The sequence below is a fragment of the Cavia porcellus genome, unplaced genomic scaffold (genome assembly GCF_034190915.1).
Source record: "Cavia porcellus strain 051 isolate PalLab524CR breed Dunkin Hartley unplaced genomic scaffold, mCavPor4.1 scaffold_14, whole genome shotgun sequence".
Taxonomy (NCBI): Eukaryota; Metazoa; Chordata; class Mammalia; order Rodentia; family Caviidae; genus Cavia; species Cavia porcellus.
In genome coordinates, this window is record NW_026947497.1 from 59846082 (window position 1) to 59861252 (window position 15171).

Below are 15171 nucleotides of genomic sequence, written 5' to 3' on the forward strand. Positions count from 1 at the left end.
ATCAATAATGGTTACCATAATATATCTTATTATCTTAGAAATAGCTATCCATGTCATCACATATAATGAAATCAAACCAAAGACAGAATAAAACGAAACTAAACAATGAAAACAACACAAGACTTTAAAACAAAATAATAGGGAATTAACAGTATCTACAACCTTCCCTTTTTAGGCATTTATTCCCCTTTCACTTTCACAATATCTATTATACATTTTAGATCCCACCAACTCCTTCAGTTTTTTTTAATCCTAGGGAGACAACATGATGTTTACCTATGTGAGTCCCAACCATTTCACCCAAGAGCTGATCACAAGTTGCATCCATTTATCTACAAGGATCTCATTTACAGCTGAGTAGTTTTCCATTGTATAAAAATGCAGTATCTTTCTTATCCTTCCTGCAGTTGATGGGCAAGCTGCTACTACTTTTTTCTGGTTCTGTCACATGGAGCATTGCTTTTTGTCCTTTGGCTTTCAACCTGTGAATTTCCTGTTGAGACAATGTGTTTTTTGTATACAACATATTGATGGATCTTGTTCCTTGATCCACTCTGCCTGTGTGGTTTGGTTTTGGTTTTGGTTTTGTTTTGTTTGTTTTGGTGAATTGAGGCCACCTACATTAATGGTTAGAGCCAACATACACTGGTTCATCTCTGCCATGCTTTTTCCCCTCCATTCAATTGTATCCTGCTCAGCAATTTCACTTTGCTGCTGTTGCAGGGACCATGGTCATTTTTATCTCTCCCTGGAATATCCTTCAGTACTCTTTGTGTGGTTGGTTTAGTGGTCATGAATTCCTTCAGTTATTCTTTGTCATGGAAGTATCTTACTTCTCCATTCATTCTGAAACATAGTCTCTCGGGTTACATCAGTCTGGGTTGGAAGTTGTTTTCTTTCAGGACTTGAAATACTTCACTCCAACGTCTTCTTGACTTGATGTTGAGAAGTCTGTCATGATTCTGATGGGTTTTCCTTGATAGATGATCTATTTTTCTCTAATAGCCTTTAATATTCTGTTCTTGTGCTGATTTTCTGGGATCTTGATTTTTATATATCTGGGTATAGATTGTTTTTGGTTACACCTAGTTGGGGCTCTATATGCTTCACTTACCTGTATGTCAGGTCCTTTCCCCATGCTTGTAGAGAGCCACTGAAGCTGGACATTGATCACATGTGAGACTAAAACAAGGCCAGCCCTGAAAGCACAGAGAGCCCAAAACAAGATGTGTAAACAAGTTGTTATGGTTCCAAGAAGGTAGACGTCCCAGGCCAACCAGACAAACAGGTTGCTAGGCAGTGGGGTTGAAATTAACATTCTTGCAAGTGTACAAATAAACGTGCTATAGTGGTTGAGCAGTTCCTTCTCTCCCATCAGGAGAGTGAGGGCTCCACCTGACCCCAGCTTTTGTCTCCTTTATTTTCTGATTCCCTCATGGTGCTTCACTCCAAGAACCTTAAGGGCTACATGGGTTGTGGCACATGCTTTGGAAGTTCTCAGCTCTTCTGTAAATAATCTCTTTATCTCACTTGACTCCTGCTTTTTCACTGACAGCTATCATTCTTAAATTAGTTTCCTTTGCATGCCTTGCCATTTAATTATTTCCTGATTCCTTGTTACTTTTAAGAGATCTTCCCTTTCATGATTGCTAGCTGCCATCCTGTCTTCAAGGTCTGAAAGTCTATCTTCAGTTTCTTTTGAGTGGTTTTGCCAGCTTTCAATGAAGTTTTTAATTTCTTGTATATCTCTGAATCTGTTTCACACATTCCAGTTCTTCTGTGTATTGTTCATTCAAAGTTTCCCTCATTGTCCTAAGCTTTTTTTTTTTTTTTTTTAACCTATGGCTTCTTTAAAAACTCTCAGCAACTCTTTTATTGTTTGTCATTTCTTCTGTTACCTGAGATAATATTTCTGACCTGATTTCTTTTACAGCCTCATTAGTAGTTTCTTCACTTCAGTTGCCATCATCCCAGAAATTTCAAGTGTGCAACTTCCACTTTCTTCCATGTCCAAGACTCCTGAACTTGTTCTGTTTGGGCTAGAGGCTAGAGGTTGCTTTTTCTCCTTCATCTTGACATTTTCCTGAGTTCCTCTGGATGAGCAGATTGTACAGTCCCAGGTACTTCCCATGTCAGCTGCCCATCTGCAGTGTAGGAGGATGGGTCAAGCACCTAGGTTTCTCTTAACACAGGTTCCCCTGGAGACAGTGAGATGTGGTACAGGCTTTTCCAGACAATTGAGGCTCTTCCAAGGTGTGTCTGGCTGGTTCTCTTGGCTTCCACTGGCGATAGTGGGACAGTCCCAGTGGTGGACTACATGTGCATTGGGGCTGGGCTAGCTGCCTTTCATTGCCTGTGCTGGCTCACTGTTGGCCATCTTGCTGTCCCACAGGTTGATGTTGTCCTCAGGGATGCTCCCCAAGGAACACCATCCAAAATGGTGGCTGGTTTTCAGACAATACTCACTAAAGGGCAAAGAAATCTTCCCCAACCTCAACAGCCGTCTCATGTCACATTGGCTAGAATTGGCCATGTGCCCACCCTAAAAAGTCACTGGTAAGGAAAATAGGGTACAAACTGGCCTGAATATTTAAGGTTTACTGATAAACGAGATATGATGGCTTTCCTTAGAATCAAGTTGGGAGAGTCTAAAAATTCAGTGTGAAGAAGGGGAAAGGTCCTCAGCTCTTTAACAAGTGACCAACTCTGCTTGGTTTAAGTGCTCAATGACAACACAACCTCCATCTTTCCATATTACCTTGCATAGCAGCCAATCAGTGTCTGCTGTACAGTGCCTCAGTTTGGTAATTTGAGCAACTTTTCACATTAAAATTTAGCCATTGTCTGTGGTAAATCAACTTATAAGCAAGAAATACTTAATTTGACCCATGGTTTCTTAGCCTTGTTTCTTTGGGCCTGTCGTGGCACAGAACATCATGGCTGGTGTACATGGTGGGGATGGGATGCTCTGTTCATTCACATCATGGTGACTGGGAAGCCACAATTTGTAGATTATCATGTGATGTTTCTTATATCTTGATGAGATACCTGATTATATCCTAGCCTTGTATATTATATCATGAACATAATTTTGCCTATTTTCTTTCATATTAGACCCAATATTATCATTTACATAAAATTTTTTTGGTTTTGTTTTGAGACAGGGTCTCACTATGTAGTCCAGACTGGCCTTGAACTCACTATGCTGCCTGGATTGGCCTCAAACTTGTGGCAATCCTCTTGCCTCATCTTACCTAGAGCTGAGATTACAGGCTGCGCCACCATGCCCTGGAAAATTTTGTTTTCTTGCTATCAAAATTGAACTTGTTTACATTTCAGTGACTTTTAATTACATGGTAATTTTCTGCTGTATGTACCAAAAATAACCCAAACTGCTGTTTTTGACTGACACAAACTAACAAGACCATAACTTATCTCCAGAAGGTTATCATGAGTTGTGATCATTCCAAAATTATAAATGATGATATGACTTACCAGTAACAATAGTTGCAAGGGAATTTTTATTAGCAGTGGACTTGTTGTGTGTAAATTATTTTCTTGGAGATGGGTGGCTGATTTCAGAACTCAGAGCAGCTGTCAGCTCTATCTAGTGGCTCTCAGCTGGGCTCAGCACCAAACAAGGTTCTCAGCAGGCCACGAGGTGAATGAGTCTAGTCTCCACCAGAAAATTTAGGCTCACTGAGATTATCCACCACCCTGTCAGAAGGCAACTGCTGGCTTGCTGGGACAGATTGGCAGGGATTGTGATTCTATCTCCATACCTTGTCTACCAGTGACAGCAGAGATAAACCTAGAAGTGGACATTTTTCTTTTCCTTTTTTTTTTTTTTTTTTTTTTTTTTTTGTAGTGGTGGTGGTTTTGTTTGCCTTTTGTTTCCTTTTTCTTTCTCTGTTGTTTGGTCTTGTTTTTATGTGACTGTGATTGTGATTTCCAGCCTCTTTGTGTTTGTGGTTCTGTTGTTTTTATTTTTATTTCTTTCTTCTCTCTTTCCCTCCAGTCTTCTACACCAATTTCCCAAAGTTAGTGTGACTCCCCCACCTCTGTTCTCCAACCTCACTTCTAATCTCTTCCTTTTTTTCTACTTCTCTATTTTCTCTTTAACTCATTTTAAGTTTTAAGCCCAGAGAACAAAATTGCATTATTAAAGACTTGTATACTGCACATAATTTTCTGGCTTGTTTTAGATTTTGTTATATAAATATAAATCTAGTTCACATGGTTAAAAGTGGTAAATTAATGGTTAGCTCAGTTTGTCATTTTCTAGGTTGTATTTGATGTTATTTATACCATTATAGCCAAAAGCTACATAATTGTTCTAAGCAGCTGTTATTCCTGATACTCCATGACTGAGATTGACTAAGGGTCACAGATAATACTGTGGCACAGTGCCAAAGAATCAGAACCTGGGCCAAACAAGCAGCATCTTCTCATCTCCAACAAATGGAAGAGGTAGGATCTTCCAACAGAGTCAAAACCCAAGAACCAGCTACCCCGAAAGATACCTCAGAGAAGCAGACACTACCTAACAGTTCTAAATATTAGCAATAAAGCAAATCATCATAGGCAATTTATAAGCATCACCCCAGGAATTAAACTAAAATTTAAAGAAAAAATAAGACATTTAAACAAGATGCAAACCCAGACATCCAGCTCACCACAAGCAAACCCAGGGGTTTAAGAGGGTTGACAGTCCACCTAGCCTCTGAGAACTGGTAACAACAAAAAAATTGAATGAGGCTTTGGAAAAAAATCAAATGAGAAATAATTTCTCAGATAACTGCAGAGATGGTGTCCACAATGAAGACCATGCTTAGTGATTCTAGAGCAGATACAGAAAGGGGCTGGGAATTTAGCTCAGCGGCATAAGCACCTGCCTTGAAAGCAGGCAGTCGTGAGTTCGATCCCCGGTACCGATAAAAAGGAAAAAGACAAAAAAAATACATATATAGATACAGAAGTAAAATTGATGAGTTTTAAAAATTTACAGAAGCCATGGATGCTCAGCATAGGAAGGAAATAGCAGATTCAAGCAGATACTCAGAAGAAGAAAAACTCCGTGGAAAGTATTCACAGCAGATAAAGCCAATGATAGGACAGGATCTCAAATATATAAGACAGGCTTTAGGTTAGCAATCAGGAAAAGAAAAATTTCTTAAAGATAGCAAAGGATCATGAGAAATCAATCCAGCAGCTACTATATGAGGCAAAGAAGAATAATTTATTACTGAGTGGAGTCAATAAAAAAGCAGGAGACAGCACAAATCAGGCCACAGAAATGATGGCAGAGAACTTCCCTCATTAAGAAAAAGAATTTGACCTACAGATAAATAGGTATATAGAACTCCAATTAGCCATGATTAAAAAAATCCACAGGCATACCACAGTCAAGATTCCAGAAATTCAACACAAGAATAGAATCTTAAAATTTATTAGGGAAAAAAATAGATCAAGTATAAAGGAAATGCCATTAGAATCACAGCTGACTTCTCAGCACAAATCCTCAAATTAAGAAGAGCTTGGAATAAAGTATTTCAAGTTCTAAAGGGAAACAATCTTCACCTCAGATTAATGTACTCTGCAAAACTTTCAATACTGATGTAGAAATAAGATACTTCAGTGATGTAAAACCTGAGGAAATTTATAATCACCAAACAAGCACTCCAAAATGTTTTGAGGACACTCTAGGAATAAGGACTACAACTCCATGAACTTCAAAAGAAGGAATCCACCAAGGAAGGCAAATAATTAGAAGATGAGAAAAAAGGGGGCATCAACAACAGGAAAATAACATGACAAGGATAAATCAATAAATATCATTTACAACCATCAATGTTAATGGTCTGAACTCACCAAATAAAAGACCCATAGAATGGAAAAAGAAGAAAGATCCAACAATATGCTGCATACAAAAAACACATTTAATTGAAAAAGAAGTTCACAGACTGAAAATTAAAGGATGGAAAGCAATATACTACCTGACAGGAATCCAGAAAAAAAGCAGGCACAGATATTTTATTTGCAGACAAAGTGAATTTCAAGCCAAGACTAATTAAGGGAAATAAAGAAGGTCACTAAATTCTTTTTTTTTTAATTTTATTTAAGGAGAAAAAAAAGCAGAGAAAGGGTACAAGTTACACAGATTTACAGAAAAAAATAAACAGTAGGAAATCACTAGTTAATGGATTACATATTGTCATCTTAGAAATAATTGTTCAAGTCACAAAATTAAAGCTTGTAAAGTGGACATTCTAACAATGATACTGCAAACAGTTCTGTTCAATGATCCAATAAAACTCAGTGATATCATTTTCTATCTTACACACTTAAATATACATGCAGTTATATCATTTAGAGCACTTTCTTTTCCTCTCTTTTGTACAATGATTATTACACATTTTGGGTTTTATTGCTCCCACGATTCTTATTACTTTTTTGGAAGAGAGTAAAACCAAATGTGACATAACAGAACAGAGTCGGTCAAATCAAAAGGGTGGACATAATAGCTAATGTAAAAACATAATACAAGGTGATCTACAATGGTTACCATAATGCCTCCCGCTATCTCTAATAGAATTGCCTATATCATCAGTTATAATAAAATTGAACAAAACAGTAAAGAACAAAACCGACAAAACCAAAACATTGGAGACATTGCAGGTCTTCAAAAGTAGATAATAGTCAACAAGAATGGGCGTCATAATGAATCTCACTATCTTCACAGCTGTTGCCTAAACTTTCGAACCTGGTACTATCCAGCAAAACAGAATAGGGAACATCAGTCAAAAACAAGATGTTGAGAGTAGTACAGGGCTTTAAATGAAGATAATGGAAAGTCAAAGTGGGTTACTATAATATATCCTGCTATTTTTATTTGTTTTTCCCTTAATTAAAAGGATAAAAATAAAAAAGTAAATAATGGAGTAGAGATTGAGATAAAAGAGGGCATAATAGCCAAACAGCGCAGATCAAAACATAACCAGTTAAGCAGAATAGTGTTTCACCACAAGATAATCCTGACATAAAAGTAGTTACCATATTGTCTCTTTCCTTGAAATCCTTGAGTACAACTTCGTATACTGTAGCATTAAATATATCAAAACAATCTAAAACCATTTAAGAGAATGACAGCATCACAGGGTATTTAGAATCGACTAACAGAAAATGAACAATGGTTTCTGTATAATCTCCTTGTCTTTAAAAGTTTTTGCTTATACTATCGTACATAATAAAATCCAATAAGATACAACCTGTTTAGACCAATGGAGACAGAAGAACAAAAGCTTGATGAGACTTCAAAACAAGATGATACTAAATCAGTATTACCTATTAAGACATCATTTTCTCCAAAATAGCTGTTCCTATCCTCCAATCTTCTCTGCCTCATTTCTGTTGAGCTCTTTTTCTGTCATTAGCTGTCAGTTTGTCTTCTTCATTTTGTTCTCTGCTCCATTCGTTGTGGCCTCCCCACCACTATTTCTGGATTCTTTGTATTTTTCTTTTTTTTAAATATCCTGCAATACTCTCTGTAGAGTTGAATTGGTGGTTGCAAATTCCCCCAGTTCCTCTTTATCCTGGAAGCACCTTGTTTTTCCATCAATTTCCAGGGACAGTTGTGCAGGATATCTCAATCTTGGCTGGAGATTATTATCTTTCAAAGCTTGAATTATTTCCCCCCATGCTCTTCGTGATTTGATGGTTTGTGCAGAGAAATCTGCTGTAATTCTGATGGGTGTTCCCTTGTAAGTGATCTGTTTCTTGTCTCTGACAGCTTTGAATATTCTGTTCTTGTATTGAATTTCTGGAATTTTTATTATTATATGCCTGGGTGTTGCTCTGTTTGGGTTGTAGGTGGCTGGGGTCCTGTATGCCTCATACATCTGAGTATCTTTACCTTTTGCTAAATTAGGAAAATTCTCCTGGATTATTTCTGTAAGTAGCTTTTGTAGTTCATTTGATTATGTCCCTACTTCTTCTTTTATGTTCTTAATTCTTAAGTTATGGATCCTCTTATCATCTTCTTGTCTTTGTAGTATTGCTGTTTGTTTCTTTGTTATTTTTAAGAAGTTTTTCATTTCATTCTCCCATATTACAATTCTGCCCTCCAGTTCAGATAGTCTGTCTTTAGTTTCTTTCAAGCTGTTATGCCCGTTTTCAATAGACTTTTTAGTTTCCTGGTAGTCCCTTTGAACCTGCTTCACGTATTCTATGCTTTCTCTATTTTCTCCATCAAACAATTCTCCCCTCTTTTTCTGTTCTTCCATTCCACCATCTGTTTTTTCTTGGGTGGTGCTTAGCATTTCTCTAACTATTCTGCTTACTTCTAGCTTCAGATCATTAATAACTTCATTCCTGAACTGATCTATGAGGCTCTCTAGATGGCGCTTTATGTCTATTGGTGCGGTGTCCGCTATTACCTGTTTCTCAGGATTGGGGGCTGAGGAGCCTTTCTTGTTGCTGCCTCTTCCCATATTCTTTGTTCCTTATATATGCAAGCTTATATAGGAGGCCCGGCTTCCTTCCCTGTCAGCCACAGCCTGATTGAATTGCGCTGGTTAGGTGTTCCCGTCCACCACAGCGCACCAGGAAGTTCCAGACCAGGCAGCCTACCCAGGGCTCGCCCCTCCAGGCCACCATCAGGCTCTGGGATCTGGGTTGGGTCAGCCTACTGGATCCACCAGCAGCGTCACGTAGGCTAGGCACTTCTCACCAATCCCGCCTGAGAGGGGGATATGTGGCTGAAGTCGCCACCACACCCTGCTCCTGCAAGTCTGTCCAGTCCCAGAATGTCCTCTGCTGGAGTCAAACTGTGGTAGAGTGTCAGTTTCTCTCACTCACCTCACCACAAGTCAGTGCACGCCTCCCTGCCCGTCCTGTTTTCGACTCCATTCACAGATTCCCGTTCTCAGAGCTTCCGCGCATCTCTCTCCTTGCCAAGCCGATGTAGGGGCAGCTGCCGCGCGGCGGGAAACCCAAATCGCGGCTTCTAATGGCACGGGCTCCAGCCTCCACACTGAGGCTTTTCTGTTCCTGTTCTAGCACCAGGACTGCATTCCAAGTTGGTTTCTCTCAGCCCAGTTCGTTCCTGGGTCAGCAGAGCATGTCTCCACCGGCATGTCTTATGTCTCCTTACTCTGCACCATTCCTGACTTCTGAGCCGAGTCTTTCAGAGAACCTCTGTAGCTGCTGTTATCTGTCCACCATGTTCTCCCGGAAGTCCTCAAGAAGGTCACTAAATTCTTATAAAGGGAACAATCCAAAAGGAAGAGATAACAATCATAAATACATATGCAATAACTACCAGTGCACCCAAATATTAATGGGTATGAAAACTCAAATAAGTACTAATGCAATTGTATTGGGGAATCTCAATACCCACTGTCACAAAAAAATCAACTAGACAAAAAATCAACAATGAAGTATTATAACTGAACCAAACTTTTGAATAAATTGACTTAGTAGATATCTATAGAGTGTTCCACCCCACAACACCAGAATACATATTCTTCTCAACTGCACATGGGATGTTATGCAAAATAGGCCACATACTAGCTCATAGAACATGCTTAAGTAAATGCAAAGGAACTGAAATTATCCCACATATAGTAGAACCATAGTGCAATGAGATTGAAATCAATAGCAAAAGAAATCTCAAGAACTTCATACAACATGGAAATTAAATAGCACCCTCTTGAACAAACAACAGGTCACTGATGAAATTAAAGAAGAAATTAGTTTTAAGTTGAATATTAATGACATACCACAGCTTATGGGACATAATAAAAGCAGTCCTAAGAGGAAAATTTATAGCAGTGAATACACACATCAGAAAAACAGAGCAAGTGCAAATAAACAACTTAATGGTGAACTTCAAAATTGTAGCAAAAGAAGAACAGGCCAAAGGAGGGAGGAAATTATAAAGATCAGAGCAGAAATCAATGCATTGGAGACTAAAAAACCAATATAATGAATCAATGAACTGAGGAGTTGGTTCTTTAAAAGATTAAATAAAATTTACAAAGCCTTACCCAACCTTATCAAAAAAAGGGAAAAAATCCATGCAGTTAAAATGAAAAGGGTAAAATCACAATGAACCCTATAGAAATCCAGAAAATCATCCACACCTGTTACGAAAACTTGTATTGTAATAAGATGTAAAATGCAGAAGAAATGAACAGATTCCTTAACACATATGAATTAACAAAGCTGAATCAAGAAGATATAAAAATCCTAAATAAGCCAATATCAATGAAGGAAATCAAAGATATAATTAAAATCCTACCAAAAAAAAGCCCAGGCCCTGACAGATTCACTGCTGAATTCTACAAGAAATTTAGAGAACACCTAACACCATCACTTCTCAACCTCCTTAATGAACTCAAAAGGGAAATTTTACTCTCAAATTCATTCCTGGAAGCAAGCATTACACTGATACCAAACCGGGAGAAGAACTCAACTAAGAAAGAAAAGTATAGGCCCATTTCCCCCACTGAACATAGACAAAAAAAATCTTGCATACGATACTGGTAAACAATGCAGCAAATTATCAAGAAGATTATACACCATGACCAAGTGCAATTCATCCTGGGAATGCAGGGGTGGTTCATTATACATAAATTAAATAAATGTAATAAACCATATCAACAGAGCCAAGGACAAAAATCCTATCATCATCTCAATAGATACAGAAAAAGCATTTGACAAAGTCCAGCACCCATTCATGATTTTAAAAAAATCTACACAATTGGAATAGATGATTTTTATTTCAATCTTATAAAAAGCCATCTATGACAGACCAACAGCCAACGTCATAATAAATGGACAAAAACTGAAAGCTTTCTCTCTAAACTAAGGCAAAAGACAAGGAAGTCCTTTCTCTCAACTCTCATTCATAGTTCTGAAAACTTTAGCAGGTAAATTAGACAGGAAAAAAGAAATAAGAAAAGATAGGAAAGGAAGATGTTAACATCATTATTTGTGGATGGCATGATATTCTATTTGGAAAATTCCAAAAACTACACTGAAAAAAACAACTGCTAGATTTAATAAGCAAATTTAGTAGCCTACCTGGATACAAAGTTAACACTCAAAAATCAATAGCTTCCCTGTACACTAATAACAAATTCACTGAGAGAAAGTAGGGAAACAACACCTTTCACAATAGCATCCAAAAAATGAAATGCCTAGGAATCAATCGAATGAAGGATATAAAAAAAAAACCTCTGTATTAAAAGCTACAGTACTCTAAAAAAGGATATTGAAGAGGCTATCAGGAAATGGAAAGGCATTCCTTGCTCTTAGGTAGGAAAAATGAATAGCATGAAAATGGCCACTCTCTCAAAAACTGTTATACAGACAATGCAATTGTGATCAAAATTCCAACAGCATACTTCCCAAAATTAGATAAAAACAATCCTAAAATTCATCTGGAACCAAAAGAGACCTAGAATAGCAATGGCAATTCTGGGCAACAAAGGCAAGGCAAGGGGCATCACAACCCCCAAAATTAAACTAATTGAAATTAAAGAAATTGAAATTAAATTGTAAAGCTACTGTGATAAAATGTCAGATCCTGGCAAAACAAAACAAAACAAAGAAAACAGAAGATCAGTGGAACAGATTAGAGAGTGTAGAAACAACTCGACATACTTTGCCATCTTATCTTTAACAAAAGTGACAAATACATTCACTAGAAGACAGTTCTTTAATAAATGGTGTTGGAAAAACTGGCTTTTCACATGGTGAAGATTAAAACTGAACCCATATCTTTTGCCACACATTAAAGAATAAATAGATCGAAGATCTAAATACTAAAACAGAAACATGAAATATGCTGGAAGATAGAATAGGTAAAACTCTTGAAGACATTGGTGTAGGCAAAGACTATGAATAAAACTCTGATCGCACAGGAATTATCACAAAGACTCAACTGGATCTCACCCTACTGAAAAGCTTTAACAGAGCAAGAGAAACCACGAGTGAATAGATAATACACAAGTTGGCAGAAAGTGTTTGCCAGCTTTTCCTCAGACGTAAGATTACTATGGAGAGTGCTGAGAATTTCTGTCCCGGCTAGACTGCTTACTGAGACTTCTACGGCCTACAGGCCTCATGGAAGGACTCTTGCAGACCGGAAAGACACACAGTGATCTTTTAATATATTATGGAGGATGTCAAAGATGTAAGATCTAGCCAATTGCTCAGTACACACAATTAAGTTGCCATTTGACTCTTCCGGGAGAACATGGCGGACAGATAACAGCAACTACCGGCGGCTCTCTGAAAGACTCGGCTCAGAAGCCAGGAATGGTGCGGACTAAGGAGACATAAGCAGGTGGAGATATGCTCTGCTGACTCAGGAACGAACTGGGCTGAGAGAAGCCAACTTGGAATGCAGTCCTGGTGCTAAAACAGGAACAGAAAAGACTCGGTGTGGAGGCTGGAACCGCGCCATTGTAAGCCGCGATTTGGGTTTCCCGCCGCGCAGCGGCTGGCTGCCTCTACAGCGGCTCGGCAAGGGGAGAGACATGCAGAAGCTCTGAGAACGGCAATCTGCGAATGGCAGGGAGGCGTGCACTGACTTATGGTGAGGTGAGTGAGAGAAACTGACATTCTACCACAGTTTGACTCCAGCAGAGGACTTTCTGGGCCCGAGCAGTCCTGCGGGAACAGGGCACGGTGGCGACTCCAGCCACACATCCCCCTCTCGGGCGGGATTGGTGAAAAGTGCCTGGCCTGCGTGACGCTGCTGGCGGACCTGGTAGACTGTCCCAACCCAGATCCCAGAGCCTGACGGTGGCCGGGAGGGGAGACGCATAGGCTGCCTGGTCCGTAACTCCCTGGTGCGCAGCGGTGAGCGGGAACACCTAACTGGCGCAACTCGATCAGGCTGTGGTGGACTGGGAGAGAAGCTGGGCCTCTTATATAAGCTTGCATATATAAGGAACAGAGAAGAAGAGGCAGCATGGGAAGAGGCAGCAACAAGAAAGGCTCCTCGGCCCCCAATTCTGAGAAACAGGCAATAGCAGACACCGCACCAATACACATAAGGCATCATATAGAGAGCCTCATAGACCAATTCAGGAATGAAGTTATCAACGACGTGAAGCTAGAAGTATGCAGAATAGTTAGAGAAATGCTAAGCACAACCCAAGAAAAAACAGGTGGTGGAATGGAAGAACAGAAAAAAAGGGGAGAATTGTTTGATGGAGAAAACAGAGAAAGCATAGAATACGTGAAGCAGGTTCAAAGGGACTACCAAGATACTAAGAAGTCTATCAAAGACTGGCATAACAGCTTGAAAGAAACTAAGGACAGACTATCTGAACTGGAGGGCAGAATTGTAATATGGGAGAATGAAATGAAAAACTTCTTAAAAATAACAAAGAAACAAACAGCAATAATACAAAGACAAGAAGATGATAAGAGGATCCATAACTTAAGGATTAAGAACATAAAAGAAGAAGTAGGGATGCAAACAAGTGAACTACAAAAGCTACTCACAGAAATAATCCAGGAGAATTTTCCTAATTTAGCAAAAGGTAAAGATACTCAGATGTATGAGGCATACAGGACCCCAGCCACCTACAACCCAAACAGAGCAACACCCAGGCATATAATAATAAAAATTCCAGAAATTCAATACAAGAACAGAATACTAAAAGCTGTAAGAGACAAGAAACAGACCACTTACAAGGGAACACCCATCAGAATTACAGCAGATTTCTCTGCACAAACCATCAAATCACGAAGAGCGTGGGGGGAAATAATTCAAGCATTGAAACATAATAATCTCCAGCCAAGATTGAGATATCCTGCACAACTGTCCCTGGAAATTGATGGAAAAACAAGGTGCTTCCAGGATAAAGAGGAACTGGGGGAATTTGCAACCACCAATTCAACTCTACAGAAAGTATTGCAGGATATTCTAAAAAAAGAAAAATACAAAGAACCCAGAAACAGTGGCGGGGAGGCCACAACAAATGGAGCAGAGAACAAAATAAAGAAGACAAACTGACAGCTACTGACAGAAAAAGAGCTTAACAGAAATGAGGCAGAGAAGATTGGATGATAGGAACAGCTATTTTGGAGAAAATGACATCTTAATAGGTAATACTGATTTAGTATCATCTTGTTTTGAAGTCTCATCTAGCTTTTGTCCTTCTGTCGCCAATGGTCTAAATAGGCTGTATCTTATTGGATTTTATTATGTACGATAGTATAAGCAAAAACCTTTTAAAGACAAGGAGATTATACAGAAACCATTGTTCATTTTCTGTTAGTCGATTCTAAATACTCTGTAATGCTGTCATTCTCTTGAATGGTTTTACATTGTTTTGATATACTTAATGCTACAGTATACGAAGTTGTACTCAAGGATTTCAAAGAAAAACAATATGGTAACTACTTTTAGGTTAGGATTATCTTGTGGTGAAACACTATTCTGCTTAAATGGTTATGTTTTGATCTGCGCTGTTTCGTTGTTATGCCCTCTTTTATCTCAATCTCCACTCCATTATTTACTTTTTTATCTTTATCCTTTTAATTAAAGGAAAAAAATAGCAGGATATATTATAGTAACCCATTTTGACTTTTCATTACCTTGATTTAAAGCCCTGTATTACTCTCACCATCTGGTTTTTAACTGATGTTCCCCTATTCTGTTTTGCTGGATAGTATCAGCAAAGTTTAGGCATCAGCTGTGAAGATAATGAGATTCATTATGACGCCCATGCTTGTTGACTTTTAGCTACTTTTGAAGACCTACAATGTCTCCAATGTTTTGGTTTTGTCGGTTTTATTCTTTACTGTTTTGTTCAATTGTATTATAACTAATGATATAGGCAATTCTATTAGAGATAGCGGGAGACATTATGGTAACCATTGTTGATCACCTGTATTATGTTTTTACATTATCTATTATGTCCACCCTTTTGACTTGACCGATTCTGTTCTGTTATGTCACATTTGGTTTTACTCTCTTCCAAAAAAGTAATAAGAACCGTGGGAGCAATGAAACCCAAAATGTGTAATAGTCATGGTACAAAAGAGAGGAAAAGAAAGTGCTCTAAACTATATAACTGCATGTATATTTAAGTGTATAAGATAGAAAATGATATCACAGAGTTTTATTGGATCAATGAACAGAACTGT